Source organism: Malaclemys terrapin, chromosome 1 (genome assembly GCF_027887155.1).
Source record: "Malaclemys terrapin pileata isolate rMalTer1 chromosome 1, rMalTer1.hap1, whole genome shotgun sequence".
Lineage (NCBI taxonomy): Eukaryota > Metazoa > Chordata > Testudines > Emydidae > Malaclemys > Malaclemys terrapin.
In genome coordinates this window covers 54,256,822-54,270,477 of record NC_071505.1, presented here as the reverse complement: position 1 = coordinate 54,270,477, position 13,656 = coordinate 54,256,822, and the positions used below count along the sequence as shown (strand labels likewise).

Genomic DNA, 13,656 nt, shown 5'->3' with positions numbered 1-13,656 from the left:
AGAGCAACACTCCAATGCAGAATGGCCATCAGGGTGAGCAGCTGCTCAAACAGCTCTCTCTGTTGCTGTCAGTCCAGCTCCCTCATCTTCCTCTCATGCTTCACTTTATTTTCCCTCTCCGGTTTATCCCACTCCATCTCCCGATCCGGCTCCTCCACCTCCTTCTGAGATGCAAGGTCTGATCCAACCTGTGTCCAAAGTCACTGTGCATTTCTTACAGCAGGTCACTCCTGAACCTTTTCCTTTTCCCCCACAGGATCACAATCCTCTCCCCAAGAGGCTTAGTGTGGGGCCTCAGCCTAGCCAAGGTGGAAAGTCCTGCCAAGATAATGAAAAAGCACGTCATTTTGAGTCCATGGAAAGAAAGAAAAGAATCTACTCTTCTACATTCTACCTCATGGCAAGACCCCATGTCGTTACTCTTATCTACTTGGTAAGCCTTTATTTCATCTCTGCACACTAGCCTGCTGCACGCCCGGTTACTAGTTTACGGACACACTATGGCAAATATTTCAGATTTAATTCACTGAAAAAAATAAGAAAAAAGTTTTGGGGTCAAGTTGGGGTGCCCGTGTTAGGACACTCAGACAAGGGAGTCCTGTTACCAGTGCTGGGTTTAATGCTAGTCCAAGCCGAGGAAGCCTTCGAGGATGTTAATCTGCTGGAAATCTTTGAGTGCAAGAGGGAGCAGCTTTTCTGGCCTATGGTGGAAACCCAGCTGTCTATGCCAAGGAGATATTTAATCACCTGTTGACTGATCAGCAAATCAATGATTGGAGAGAGCTAGTGAGCTACAGGGGCAGTTGTGGGAAGTTTACCCTCAAGGCCGGCTCTAGGCACCAGCAAAACAAGCTGGTGCTTGGGGCGGCACATTTTTAGGGGCGGCATGGCCGGCGCCAGAATGCCGCCCCTAAAAATGTGCCCTGGCCGCCCTAGCTCACCTCCGCTGCTGCTGCCACGGCGCGCGAAACAGCTGATTCGCGCGCCGCTACTCGCCCTCCCTCCCAGGCTCTCAAACCTGGGAGGGAGGGGGAGATCCCGAGCGGCCGTTTCGCGCGCCACTGCTCCCCCTCCCTCCCAGGCTTGGGATCCTGGGAGGGAGGGGGAGAAGCAGCACTCGCGCCGCGGCCACTCGGAGTCTCCCCCTCCCTCCCAGGCTCTCAAACCTGGGAGGGAGGGGGAGATCCCGAGCGGCCGCGGCGCACGAAACGGGTGTTTCATGCGCCGCTGCTCCCCCTCCCTCCCTCCTAGGCTTGAGAGCCTGGGGGGAGGAGGCAGGGCTGGGGATTTGGGGAAGGGGTGGAGTTGAGGCAGGGCCGGGGGTGGGGTAATTAAAGAACCGGGGGCGGCCAAAATGGTTTTTGCTTTGGGCAGCAAAAATCCTAGAGCCGGCCCTGTTTACCCTGACCAGGAATCTCCCCGAATGTCTGTTTTCTCCTCTATGAAAAATCCCCTGGCTCGGACAGTGTGCTGCGAATGGAGAGCACCAGAAGGCCAAGTTCTACCATCACCAAGGGGCTTTTTCACTTAGACAGCCATTGGGTCTTACAATGCATGCAGTCTGGGACAGTGCTGTAAAACTAGCATTGATATAACTATAGAAGAGTACACTGGTGTGATAGACTAATAAAGCCAGCAGTATACGTGGGATAAGGCACGCATGCTTGCTGTGCCTGTAATCCCAGGCATATGTATTATTTTCCTCCCAGTAATTAGTGCAAAGATAGCTAGACTAAATCACTTATTGCATGTTTAAATCCCCATCCCGCCCTATGCCTGGACTGCATCTTCGCTCACATGTGGTGGGGAATGTTGGAAGTAGAGGCAAGGAAATGACATGGCTTCTGCTCTCTCCTGAAACTAATTCCATCCCATACACCATAATAGCCTGTATAATTATAAGTACATTGGTCATAACCTGGGAAACCCTCCCATGTACTTCACTATTTCCCACCTAACAATAACAAAGGTGGTGATGGCCTCTTACCTCGCTGCAGTTCCAGCTCCCACTGCTGCTTCCTCCCCAGCCTGTTCCCAGGGGCCACCGCTCAACAGATCCTTGGACTATGGCCCCAGGACTTCCTACAGTCCATCTGACCATGTGGTCTGCTCCAGGTCCCTGGTCTGTTCCTGCTCCTGGTCTCTGGGTCCTGCTCCTCCACTCACTCTGCCATTGAAGTCTCCTTTGGTGCTGTCTCCAGGTCCTTTAGCCTGATCTAAAAAACAGACTGTTTTGCTTCAAAGGCTGTCAGGACTGAGATCCCTACTTTGAACTTTAGGGTACAAATGTAGGGGCCTGCATAAAAACTTCTAAGCTTAATTACCAGCTTAGCTCTGGTTCGGCTGCCACCATTTTCAATGGATTCCCTCCCTGGGAAACCTTGAAAAACCTTCACCAAATCCCTGGTGAAAACAAATCCAACCCCTTGGATTTAAAACAAGGGGAAATTAACCATTCCCCTCCTTCCTCCCACCAACTCCTGGTGAATCAAGATCCAAAACCCCTTTGGATCTAAAACAAGGAAAAAATCAATCAGGTTCTTAAAAAGAAGGTTTTTAATTAAAGAAAAAGGTAAAAATCATCTCTGTAAAATCAGTATGGAAATCAACCTTACAGGGTAATCAAACTTAAAGAGCTCAGAGGACTCCCCTCTAGTCTCAGGTTCAAAGTACAGCAAACAAAGAGAAACACTCTAGTAAAAGGTACATTTACAAGTTGAGAAAACAAAGGAAAACTAACACGCCTTGCCTGGCTATTTACTTACAAGTTTGAAATAGGAGAGGCTTGTTTAGAAAGATGTGGAGAACCTGGATTGATGTCTGGTCCCTCTCATTCCCGGAGAACGAACACACTCCCAAACAAAGAACACAAACAAAAGCCTTCCCCCCCCAAGATTTGAAAGTATCTTGTCCCCTTATTGGTCCTTTAGGTCAGATGCCAGCCAGGTTACCTGAGCTTCTTAACCCTTTACAGGGAAAAGGATTTTGGAGTCTCTGGCCAGGAGGGATTTATAGTACTGTACACAGGACAGCTATTACCCTTCCCTTTATAGTTATGACAAAGGCCAATCATGTCTGATGGTGGACTTTGTACTTGAAACAGTGGCGTGTGTGTTGCTAAGACCTCTGGGGGCATATCCCATGGTTCTTTGTACTGTATGTAAGATGAGCTATTGTAGGATTCTTTACCAGTGAATTGTGGGAGGACTTGCCTGTTATTCTGAGAACATCAGGGGATTTGTGGGAAGACATTGGAGAACTATCAGCACAGCACTTAAATGATTTAACCTGTGTCCTCACTGCAAAGTGGGTGGGTTACCAGCCCCAGTGAAAGGGGAACCCAGGCTCTAACCCATACCTCCAGCCATGACAACTAGCCTGAGTTGAAAGCTCCACCAAGCTCAGGTGAGTGTTTTTTGTGTGTGGACAGGAAGGGGGCTAGAAGCAGCACCTCTGCAGTGAACACATACCCTACCCTGTGTGGGATTCTCAGTCAAAAAGAACACAGGCCAGCAGGTCCTCTCCCATTTTAGGTGCCACTGTGATGGTTGTACTCTGACAGACACACAGGAAACATGTAATGAACATAGACCAGAGCATAATTTAAGGACCTCAAAGTAATATCTAATGACCTGGGCTCTTCCACTCCACTGCTATATTAAAGTATCACTTTGTCTGTCTCACTCTGCTGTTTTCTCAGGCCTGGTTTTATTTAAATGAGAAAAGGAAAAAAGAATGGAAACCCTCAATAATACAGACACGAGAGGTGCATTAGAAATGCACTAAGACAACTGAGATGATTAAATAGCTAAAGATGTTCTGTATGAAAATGCAACAAATGCAATTGCTCTTTCTGTTAATACTCTCCTAAGAACAATATTTCCCTATACCTTTGTTCTCTGCCGTCTTCCTTCCTCCCTCTGCTTTCCCATAATCTTTAACACTAACAGGCTAATTTAGACTCTTAAGTTCCTTGGAGAAGGGACATGTATTCCTACTTGTCTGTACAAGATAATAACATTCTCCTTATTTCCTCAGTGACACCATGTCCACTATCGATACAGATAATATATACACTGGTTTGGTTTTAACTTAAAAAAAAAAAAAAAAAAAAAAACCAAAGCCCTAATGAAAGCTTCTCAAATCTTGATGCTCAGCTCTGCTGAAACCACTATTACTTCCCACTCAGTTTTTCATGACCTGAAAGGAGCAGACACTTGCAAAGGTGCTGAAGGAGGTGTGGGTTTTACTTCATGGAATGTGAGTATCCAAGAGCTGAATTCTCTCCCAGGGTAATGAAATTTCATGTGTAGCATTTGGTGTTCTGGGATTCACAAAGGTTATCAGCCAGGCATTTATAATAAAAGTTGTTCCTGCTTTCCCTGGCGTGCGTTGGGAAGATGGTAGCGTTATCAGTTTGACATTTCTGTCAGAACTGGTATTTGAACCACTGGATGAATCTGACAAATGCCATCGCTGTCATCGTCTGCTCAGTTTTAATTATACCTGACTGAAGCTTTCAATGGCGGCAAGCAGAAAACTTAATTAGTTGGTGCAAAGGCTGATGTTCAGAGCTTGAGGAGTCCAAACAGCTTTACAGCATTTATGTACAGTATCTGCCATTTTCAGCCTGACAATGTGAGTAAGAAGAATCAATGGTCCCACTCATGGAAAGAAAATACAGAGAGAAAAAAGACTTGTAGGAATATATGTCAACAAAACACGCCATTCTTGTTTATGACATGTCAGAGAGCCAGCAAATTTTGCTGGTGAGGCAACTGAGTGTATAAGAAACTTCTGTGCTGAGCTGTGTAAGGGTCCAACAGAAACATTACAGGTATGCAGGCAAAATACTATATGTTCATGGGAACATACAGCAAATGAACATCTGGTACCTTAAAATACATTCAGCAGTGGATTGCAAGCATGGCTATTTGAAAACACTGAAATGCAGGCATTTCCTCACACATCGATGCACTGTTTAAACAAGCTGCTTAAAAGAAGATTGCATTAACAATTGCTACTACCTCAATGTTTGCTTTCAAGGTGTTAATATGATTATACTTCTACACTGCATTTTGGAAAAACAAGCATTAGCAACATGCAGTGTCAAACTGCTAATATGATGCAATTAGAAATCAACATAACATTCACATGCTGGTTGCGGGTTGCCTGTAATTTTTTTTTTTGTCCTAGAAGTTACAGTACTTCGGATACTTAATGCAGTTGCTCCAGTGGAGTCAGGCACTGTAGATCTCCTCTAAGGAGAAGGGCTTGACTGACCTCTGGAACTGTATTGGTGTCCCCTCTATGTGTAATCGCATATATTAGAACTATTGACCTAGCTAATGTTAACAACCGACTGTGCTTAATTTCATAATTAAATGAACTGCAGTCATGAGCCCACAGTAAAGCATAAGCTATACAACCCACAGGCCTGGGTAGGACTCATCTGCACTAGCAAACTTTGTAACTGTAATTGTACAAAAACTCATGGTAAAAAAACCAAGCTAAGATATTTATGTGGCCCCCATCACACAATATTTGAGCTCCTCTCAGTCTTTAATGTATTTATCCACACAACTCTCCTGTAAGATAGGGAAGTGGAATGGAAAACCTGTCATATGAAAGGAGACTCGAGGAGCTCGGTTTGTTTAGCCTAGGGTTACCATATTTCAACAATCAAAAAAGAGGACGGGAGGAGCCCTGCCCTAGCCCCGCCCTGTCCTAGCCCCGCCCCTGTCCTGTCCTAGCCCCGCCCCTGCCCCTTCCACTCCCTCCCACTTCCTGCCCCCTCAGAATCCCCAACCCTCCCCCCCACTCCTTGTCCCCTGACTGCCCCCCAGGACTCCATCCCCTCCCTAAGCCTCCCTGCCTCTTGTCCCCTGACTGCCCCCTCCTGAGACCTTCGCCACATCCTAACTGGCCCCCTAGGACCCTACCCCCTACCTGTCCCCTGACTGCCCCAACCCTTATCCACACCCCCACCCCCTGACAGCCCCCCCGAGAACTCCTGACCCATCTAAACCCCTCTGCTCCCTGTCCCCTGACTGCCCCCTCCTGGGACCCCTGCTCCTAACTGCCCTCCAGAACCCCACCCCCTACCTAAGCCTCCCTGTGCCTTATCCCCTAACTGCCCCTTCCTAAGACCCCCCCCAACTGCCCCCCAGGACCCTACCCCCTACCTGTACCCTGACTGCCCAAAACCTTATCCACCCCCCCCAGAAAGCCCCTCCCCGAACTCCCGACCCCCCCCCTGCTCCTTGTCCCCTGACTGCCTCCTCCTGGGACCCCTGCACCTAACTGCCCTCCAGAACCCCACCCCCTACCTAAGCCTCCCTGTTCCTTGTCCCCTAACTGCCCCCTCCTGAGAAACCCCCCCACCTGTACCCTGACTGCCCAAAACCTTACACCCCAAACCCCCAGACAGCCCCCCCCGAACTCCTGACCCATCCAACCCTCCCCCCTGCTCCCTGTCTCTTGACTACCCCCCCCCCCCCCGAACCTTCCTGCTGCTTCTCTGGCCCCCGGCTCCCTTACTGTGCTGCAGAGCAGCGCGCTCGACAGCAGGGGAGGGGAGCAGGGTCGGAGCTCCAGACGAACAGCCGGCGATCTGTGAGTGCAGGGAGGGAGGGGGAGGGAGAGAGAGGAGGGGAGTGGTGTCAAGTTTCAGGAGAGAGGAGGGGGAAGTGAAGGAAGGGCTCTGGCTCTGGCTGTCGGAGCCCCGGCTGCTCTGTATGCCGCGCGCATGCTCTGTATGGGGGGGGAGGAGGGGAAGTCCGGACATTGACAAATTCCCCCCGGACGCTATTTTTAACTCAAAAAAGCCGGACATGTCTGGGGGAATCCGGACGAATGGTAACCCTAGTTTAGCCTAACCAAAAGAAGGCTGAGGGGGGATATGATTGCTCTCTTTAAATATATCAGAGGAATAAATACCAGGGAGGGAGAGGAATTATTTCATCTCAGTACTAATGTGGACACGAGAACGAATAGATATAAACTGGCCGTGGGGAAGTTTAGGCTTGAAATTAGACGAAGGTTTCTAACCGTCAGAGGGGTGAAATATTGGAACAGCCTTCCGAGGGAAACGGTGGGGGCGAAGGACCTGTCTGGCTTTAAGACTAAGCTAGATAAGTTTATGGAGGGAATGGTTTAATGGGATAACATGATTTTAGTCAAATAAACAGCGTGCCATCGCTGGTAAATAGTATCAATGGCCAATGAGGGTCTGGCTGGAGAATCTTGCCTACATGCTCGGGGTTCTACTGATCGCTATATTTGGGGTCGGGAAGGAATTTTCCTCCAGGGTAGATTGGCAGAGGCCCTGGAGGTTTTTCGCCTTCCTCCGCAGCATGGGGTAGGGGTCGCTAGCTGGAGGATTCTCTGCTACTTGAAGTCTCTAAACCACAGGATTGGGGGACTTCAACAGCAGAGTCAAGGGAAAGGGGTTGGGACGGCTTTGTGACCTGCATCATGCGGGAGGTCAGACTAGATGATCATAATGGTCCCTTCTGACCTTAAAGTCTATGAGTCTATAAGTGCTATTAACCCATTTTTACAGATGGGAACTGAGACAGACTAACGCACAGATCCTCAGAAGTACTTAATCTCAGTCCCTGGCTCCCCATACAATGCATGAGGCGCGTTTGGTGCCTAAGAAAGGAATCCTCAAAAGCCAGCATCTGAATGGGGAACCTTCTAAGCTAACCAGGAGAGCAATGCTGAGGGCAGGGGCAGGGAGAGGAGAGGCAAGGCACTTAGGAGGCTAGACGAACACACTAAAAATAGTGGTGACAGGATTGGCTAACCACCTTAAGTGCAATCCTGTGTCCCTAGGTATGAACTTGAGGCAGTTAGCCCATGCCACCACCTGTGCAGCCACAGCTACATGCCATTTCTGGTGTTCTAGCTCACACACAGCTAGCTGGTATGTCTACCTGAGCTGGGAATTTCCCCTTCAATTCCAGCACAGACATATTAATGGTTGTCTAAGGACCTCTGGAGTTAGGCAGCAACTGAGTGGCAGTTCTGAAAATGTCAGTGGTGTCTAAATGGTGGACTTAGGTGCCTAAAGAGGCAAAAAGGCACATAAATACCTTTGAGGACCTGGGCCTAAGTGCCATGCTCAAGATCACCCTGACCGTCTGTGGTAGCACGGGAACTGAAGCTTGGTCTTCTATGGCCTAGGTCAGTATTCTAACTACTGGAGCATCCTTCCTCTCTAACATGGTGGCATAAATTCCTGAGCCCAGTTTCCACTATAGCCCTACCAATAGAACTGAACCCATAGTGAATTAAGGCTATGAAGTTTGCTAGTGCAAAAGCAGCCGTTTGACTCAGCTGTCACTGTCACTCATCTTGCTAATGCAGTTACCCGTCTGCTGGGTTTACACTGAAGAGTGCTTGGGTAAAATATTAACTAAGAGGATCCTGAGAACAGTCTGCCTGCCTCTAGCAAAGGAAACTATGTGTGTTTGCCTTTGAAAAGTCTCATTGGGGTTTCCTTTGTGAATGGTTGTAAATTGCTTACTGGAACCAAAATGCCACTTTTTTCTTCATTTTTTCCTTATTTTTACCCTGGAGAAGCAGAGCTGGGGATGATTAAATGGCTAGTTGTGGCTTTCTGACTTTGAAAGAATGTCTGTACATGACTCTATTCCTGCACACATATTCAGTAGCTTCTGAATAAAGTATTGTTCAGTTTCACTGACTGAGACATTCATTCTCTCATTGGAGAGGGTTAATATACAGTAAGTCAGCAAAAATTAAAAGGTATTTTGCTTCTCTGTGCAAAATCTTTTCATTTTGCGGAAAGACAGGCTAGTCTGGGGTGGGCAAACTATGGCCCGGGGGCCACATCCGGTCCTTCAGACGTTTTAATCCTGCCGGGGAGCAGGGTCAGGAGCTTGTGGCAAACGGGGCCAATGAGAGCTGCAAGGGTGATGCCTGCGGATAGGGCAGGGCTCAGAGCCACCTGATCATGCCTCCACGTAGGAGCCAGAGTGGGGACATGCTGCTACTTCCGGGAGCTGCTTGAGTTAACTGCAGCCCGGAGCCTGCACCCCTGACCCCCTCCCTCCCTCCTGCACCCCATAGCCAGCACCCCCAGCCAGAGCCTTCACCCCCCCCAAACCCCAACCCCCTGCCCCAGCCCAGTGACCTCTCCCGCACCCTGAACTCCTCATTTCTGGCCCCACCCCAGAGCCCGCACCCCCAGCCGGAACCCTCACTCCCTCCCACACCCCAACCACCAATTTCGTGAGCATTCATGACCCACCATACAATTTCCATACCCAGATGTGGTCCTAGGGCCAAAAAGTTTGCCCACCCCTGGGCTAGTCCTATGGAACATTTTTTGGGGGCTGGGGATGCCAGAGGTGATGATGTTGCTTAAATGGGACATTGAAGAGGAGGAGTAATTGTGATTCCTGGAAATCTCTTACCTTCCACTCCAGCCTTTATTATAGCAAAACTTCCAATGAACACCTATTTGTCCATTTCCTGATCTCTAGTGAAAAGAGATATGAAATTAACAAGATACCTTGTTCCTTGTCTTATCACTGTGAAAGTGGTGTGGCATTATAAATCACATTTAAAATTAAATGAGGTGAAATACCAAACATCAAGTAAATATAAAACCTTTAAAATAAAATGATATAGATGACACAAAAGTACAAAAATTGTTACCAACATGAATAATTCACTAACTATTGCATGGTATAAGTCTCCAACTAATATGCACTGTGTGCCATTTAATAGTGGCTGTATCAGAAGAAATATGGAAATTGGAATACTTTAATAACTTTCTATATGAAAGATGATGAGACTGCCTAAATGATTAAGAGGAAGATATGTTATAATGAACTAAAGCCACTCGAGTGTAAGGTAATTTTAATTCAAATCTCCATCTGCTTATGTATAATTAAGACTCATTTAACAAGTTAATGCCTAACAGAGAGAACTGATAAGTTTGGTATTAAAGAGCTTAAGAGAAGTAAATTAAACTGTCGAGTTTGAGGAGCTTCCCTTTTAATTTCCTACACCTGAACCAAAACACGATCTTTCAGGGGGCATTTCTTTACCCTAAGCATGCAGCCAAGTGCTAAACTTGAAGAGAAAACGGAGGGAAAAATGGAATATCCTTTTTATATTTTAATTTCTGCTATCATGTCTTGTCAGGGGGTTGACAGCATCTTTGCTGACATGAATATTTATACATTTCAACCTCCTCACTATATAGCATCTATACACCATTAAGAAGATACTTTGCATGCCATCAAAAATATTTATGCATTGCAGAGATTGCCAGCGGGGTTAAATAACCTATGAAAATAAGAGGGATGCCTTTGAAGTGCAAAAAAGTAATATTTTGATCTGTGGTAAATTTCATGTGATATTCCCCAGCTCAGCTTTCTATTTCATTCTTTTTACAGATATCTCCTCTAGAAGGTCCAGCAATCAAACCAGTGACTTCAACCTTTTCATCTTTCATCATACAATGTTAATTCTTTTTTTTTTTTGACTTCTTATCCACTATCAAGAGGAGAGTTTCATATATTCACTTCATACTTAACATTCTCTCTACTCTAGAATTTTTTCAGCAGAGCCAGCCATTTAATCTGCCTTCCTTCTAGTACTTACCAATAAGTTAAACATTTTTAGAAATGTATTTGAAGAGCAAATACTGGAGTATGTCCAACTGCAATTGCAGGATGGTTATTGACTTCAGAATTAAGACAAAACATTCAGGTTGTGACATTTGATAGGCAACATACTGCCTCATTGAAGCAAGTGAAATAGGACATAAATGTAACATTTGCAGCTTGCTGGTTTTGCATTAGCTAAGGTACACTTTTCTATACCACTTTGATATATATAAAATCATAGGAATGCTATGCAAAGATGTATATAATTTTTTCTGAATAATTCAATCTCCAACACAGTGCAAAGAATACATTCTGCATTTGAGTCAAATTATGGTCAATGGGGCTAATTAAAGGTCAACAGAAGGTAAAGTGTTCCTTTGTATAAATGTCTAAAAGATATAACAAACCACTAATGTTCTGTAACAAATCCTTCTTTATTACTACAGCAATCACTTTAATATTTGTGTGTGTCAGTTTATGTAGTACACAAGTGGAACAGAGGTTTTAAATGATCTGGCCTTCTCTCAAAGGGTTTAATTTACTGCTGTATGGAGAGGCCACACAAAACCAATGCAATGCTTAAATGGAATGAATTTCACCTGATGTGCAGAAATTATATGCAACCTAATCTCACTGGTGTAAATTCGCTGGCTATTGATGGGGGAAACAGACATTTGTGTCTATTAGAGAAGGAGTTCTATTAATGTCAATGAGATGATCCATGCCCCAAACTTTGTCCATTTCAGAGGAATTCCCCCTCCCTTAATATTTCTTCAGCTTTCCTGGACACTTAAAAAAAACCAACATTTAAGGCGCAACAGTGCCAGGAAATTCAAAGATAAAACTGAATTACAAAACCCAATGAAATGAATATGGCGTTAAGCTCAAATGTATGCATCGAATAAACCCACTAACTAGGCTGTGGGGGAGATTCAGCACATAAATTAATTTTAACTAACATTTCAGAAATTCCATCGTCTTATCTGTGAAATTCTGTTGATACTTCCAGGTTCACTGAAGAGATCCCAGAGTGCACCATTCTGTGACAGCTCAGATATGTTGGATTGAACTGAGACGTCTGGTATTTGGGATGTGAGTGAATGCTTCTTTCTTGGGCTGTTTGCATAGCTTCAGTAAACGAGGAAGATTTCAGGGGGAGTGTCAGGGAAAGAGTTTTAAAAGGCTAGTTACAACTTCATTCAGTGTCCCCTATAGCCTGGTTAGTGGGGACAGGCAGCACATAAATCTGGGCTTAACTCAATTTGCAGCTTTCCAGTTCACCTTTAAGGTTAACATTATGTCTGTAACTCATTGCCACTGTACGTAGGAATTGCTGTGAGGAAGGTATGTGAGATTATCCCTTCCTTGCAGCTACTGCAGCACTGTGGTGAAGTCTGTATTTATAAATATCTGCATTTTGTATTAAGGCACATGAGAAATCCTTACCACATGTCATTGTAAAAATGGTTACAAATGGGCACAAATAGCCAATGAGTCTATATCAGCTAAACATAGTTTTAATCATTTGTATCAAAATAATAGTTTTTGTCCTTTTTGGTGTAAATATTTTAAAGAGTCATCTGGATATTCGTTATCTTTGCCTCAAGTCCCCAGACTTTTTGTTCCCAGGGAAACACTAACTGTGTGTATTTTAGTCTTCTGATGGCAACAATCATACCATTTCTCCAGGAGAAAGATGCAGGAAGGCAACAAACTTGAGAATTCCTTGAGAAATACTGCAAGTGCTATGGCATGGAGAGTGCATGCAGCGAGAGCCCCAGAATGCAGCATGGGAAGCCACAGCACTTGCACAGTGTGTTCCTAGACACAGTCCTGCCATGAATGCAGAGGACTGGCCTAGATGACTTCTCCAGGTCCCTTCCAGTCCTATGATTCTATTCTACACTGCACCAGCCAGCTATCCATCTAGGTATTTACATTGCGGTCATCATGGTAGAATCTGAGCACATGAAATAAATTACCATACAGTACAGCTCCCAAAGCACCCAGTCCCACTCATTTGTACAAGTGCAAAAACCTTATGTGATATCAATAAACATTTTCAAATCTCTGTAACTTAGAAAGGGTCCAGATTGTTGTTTTCAGATTTTGAACCTTTGACACATTCACTGTAATGTCCATAGGGCCAGGAAGGGGTTAATAGTGTGCTAAGATATTTTTGTATACTTGACTAAGGCCAGATCATGGCCTCCACATAAAGACCTGAGGAAGGGCCAAAGACTAGTGGAAAACCCTTTCCACTTGTGGATTTTCTGACAAATCAGGCCCAAGGTGAGACCATGGAGGGTAAAAAGCTGAATATTGCCACTGGATGTGCAAGAATTATGCAAAGTTGAGCTGCAGAACTAGGCACTCGTAGTACAGCCCAGTAGATCAGCTGTTAGTTGGATTTTGAAACTATTGACCTATGTGGGGAATAAATAACTGCAGACATTGTCCCAACAACCAGGGACAGGCACTGGGGAACTTAAATGCCAGCCCAGTCCTAGTTAGGGTGACCAGATGTCCCGATTTTATAGGGACAGTCCCGATTTTTGGGTCTTTTTCTTATATAGGCTCCTATTACCCCCCATCCCCTGTCCTGATTTTTCACACTTGCTCTCTGGTCACCCTAGTCCTAGTCAGCCACCCTCACTGTTACTGAGTGGTACCATTGATTTCAGTGCGACTGCTTGAGGAATTGGGTACTACTCCCAGTGACTAGCATAGCAAAATCCAGCTCACAGTATACAGCATTAATTTATGCAGCGCAGATTCACATTACCTTCTAGAGATGTTCTCCAGCTCACATCTTCTCTACTCCCAAACTTCTCTGAGCCTCTCAGTGCATGGAGTTCTCACATGACCTCGGCTTCCACGAAGTCAGAAGGAGGGGGAAATTATACTACGTAGGCACAAATCCCCTCTGTTCGATAAGCGCTTTGCCATTTGGAAAGGTTTTCCCACTCATTTTAGCCCCCCAGTGCCTAAAAGTGGAAGGAATTAT

General features: G+C 45.6%; 1 long non-coding RNA gene across 1 annotated transcript; it reads left to right on the top strand.

The window, feature by feature from the left end:
* The first annotated feature begins 10,932 nt into the window (after window positions 1-10,932).
* On the top strand, window positions 10,933-12,645 carry LOC128836400 (uncharacterized). Its single transcript, XR_008444770.1, has 3 exons — window positions 10,933-11,013; window positions 11,659-11,741; window positions 12,339-12,645. It is a non-coding gene; the product is annotated as an uncharacterized LOC128836400 (long non-coding RNA).
* The last annotated feature ends 1,011 nt before the right edge of the window (window positions 12,646-13,656 follow it).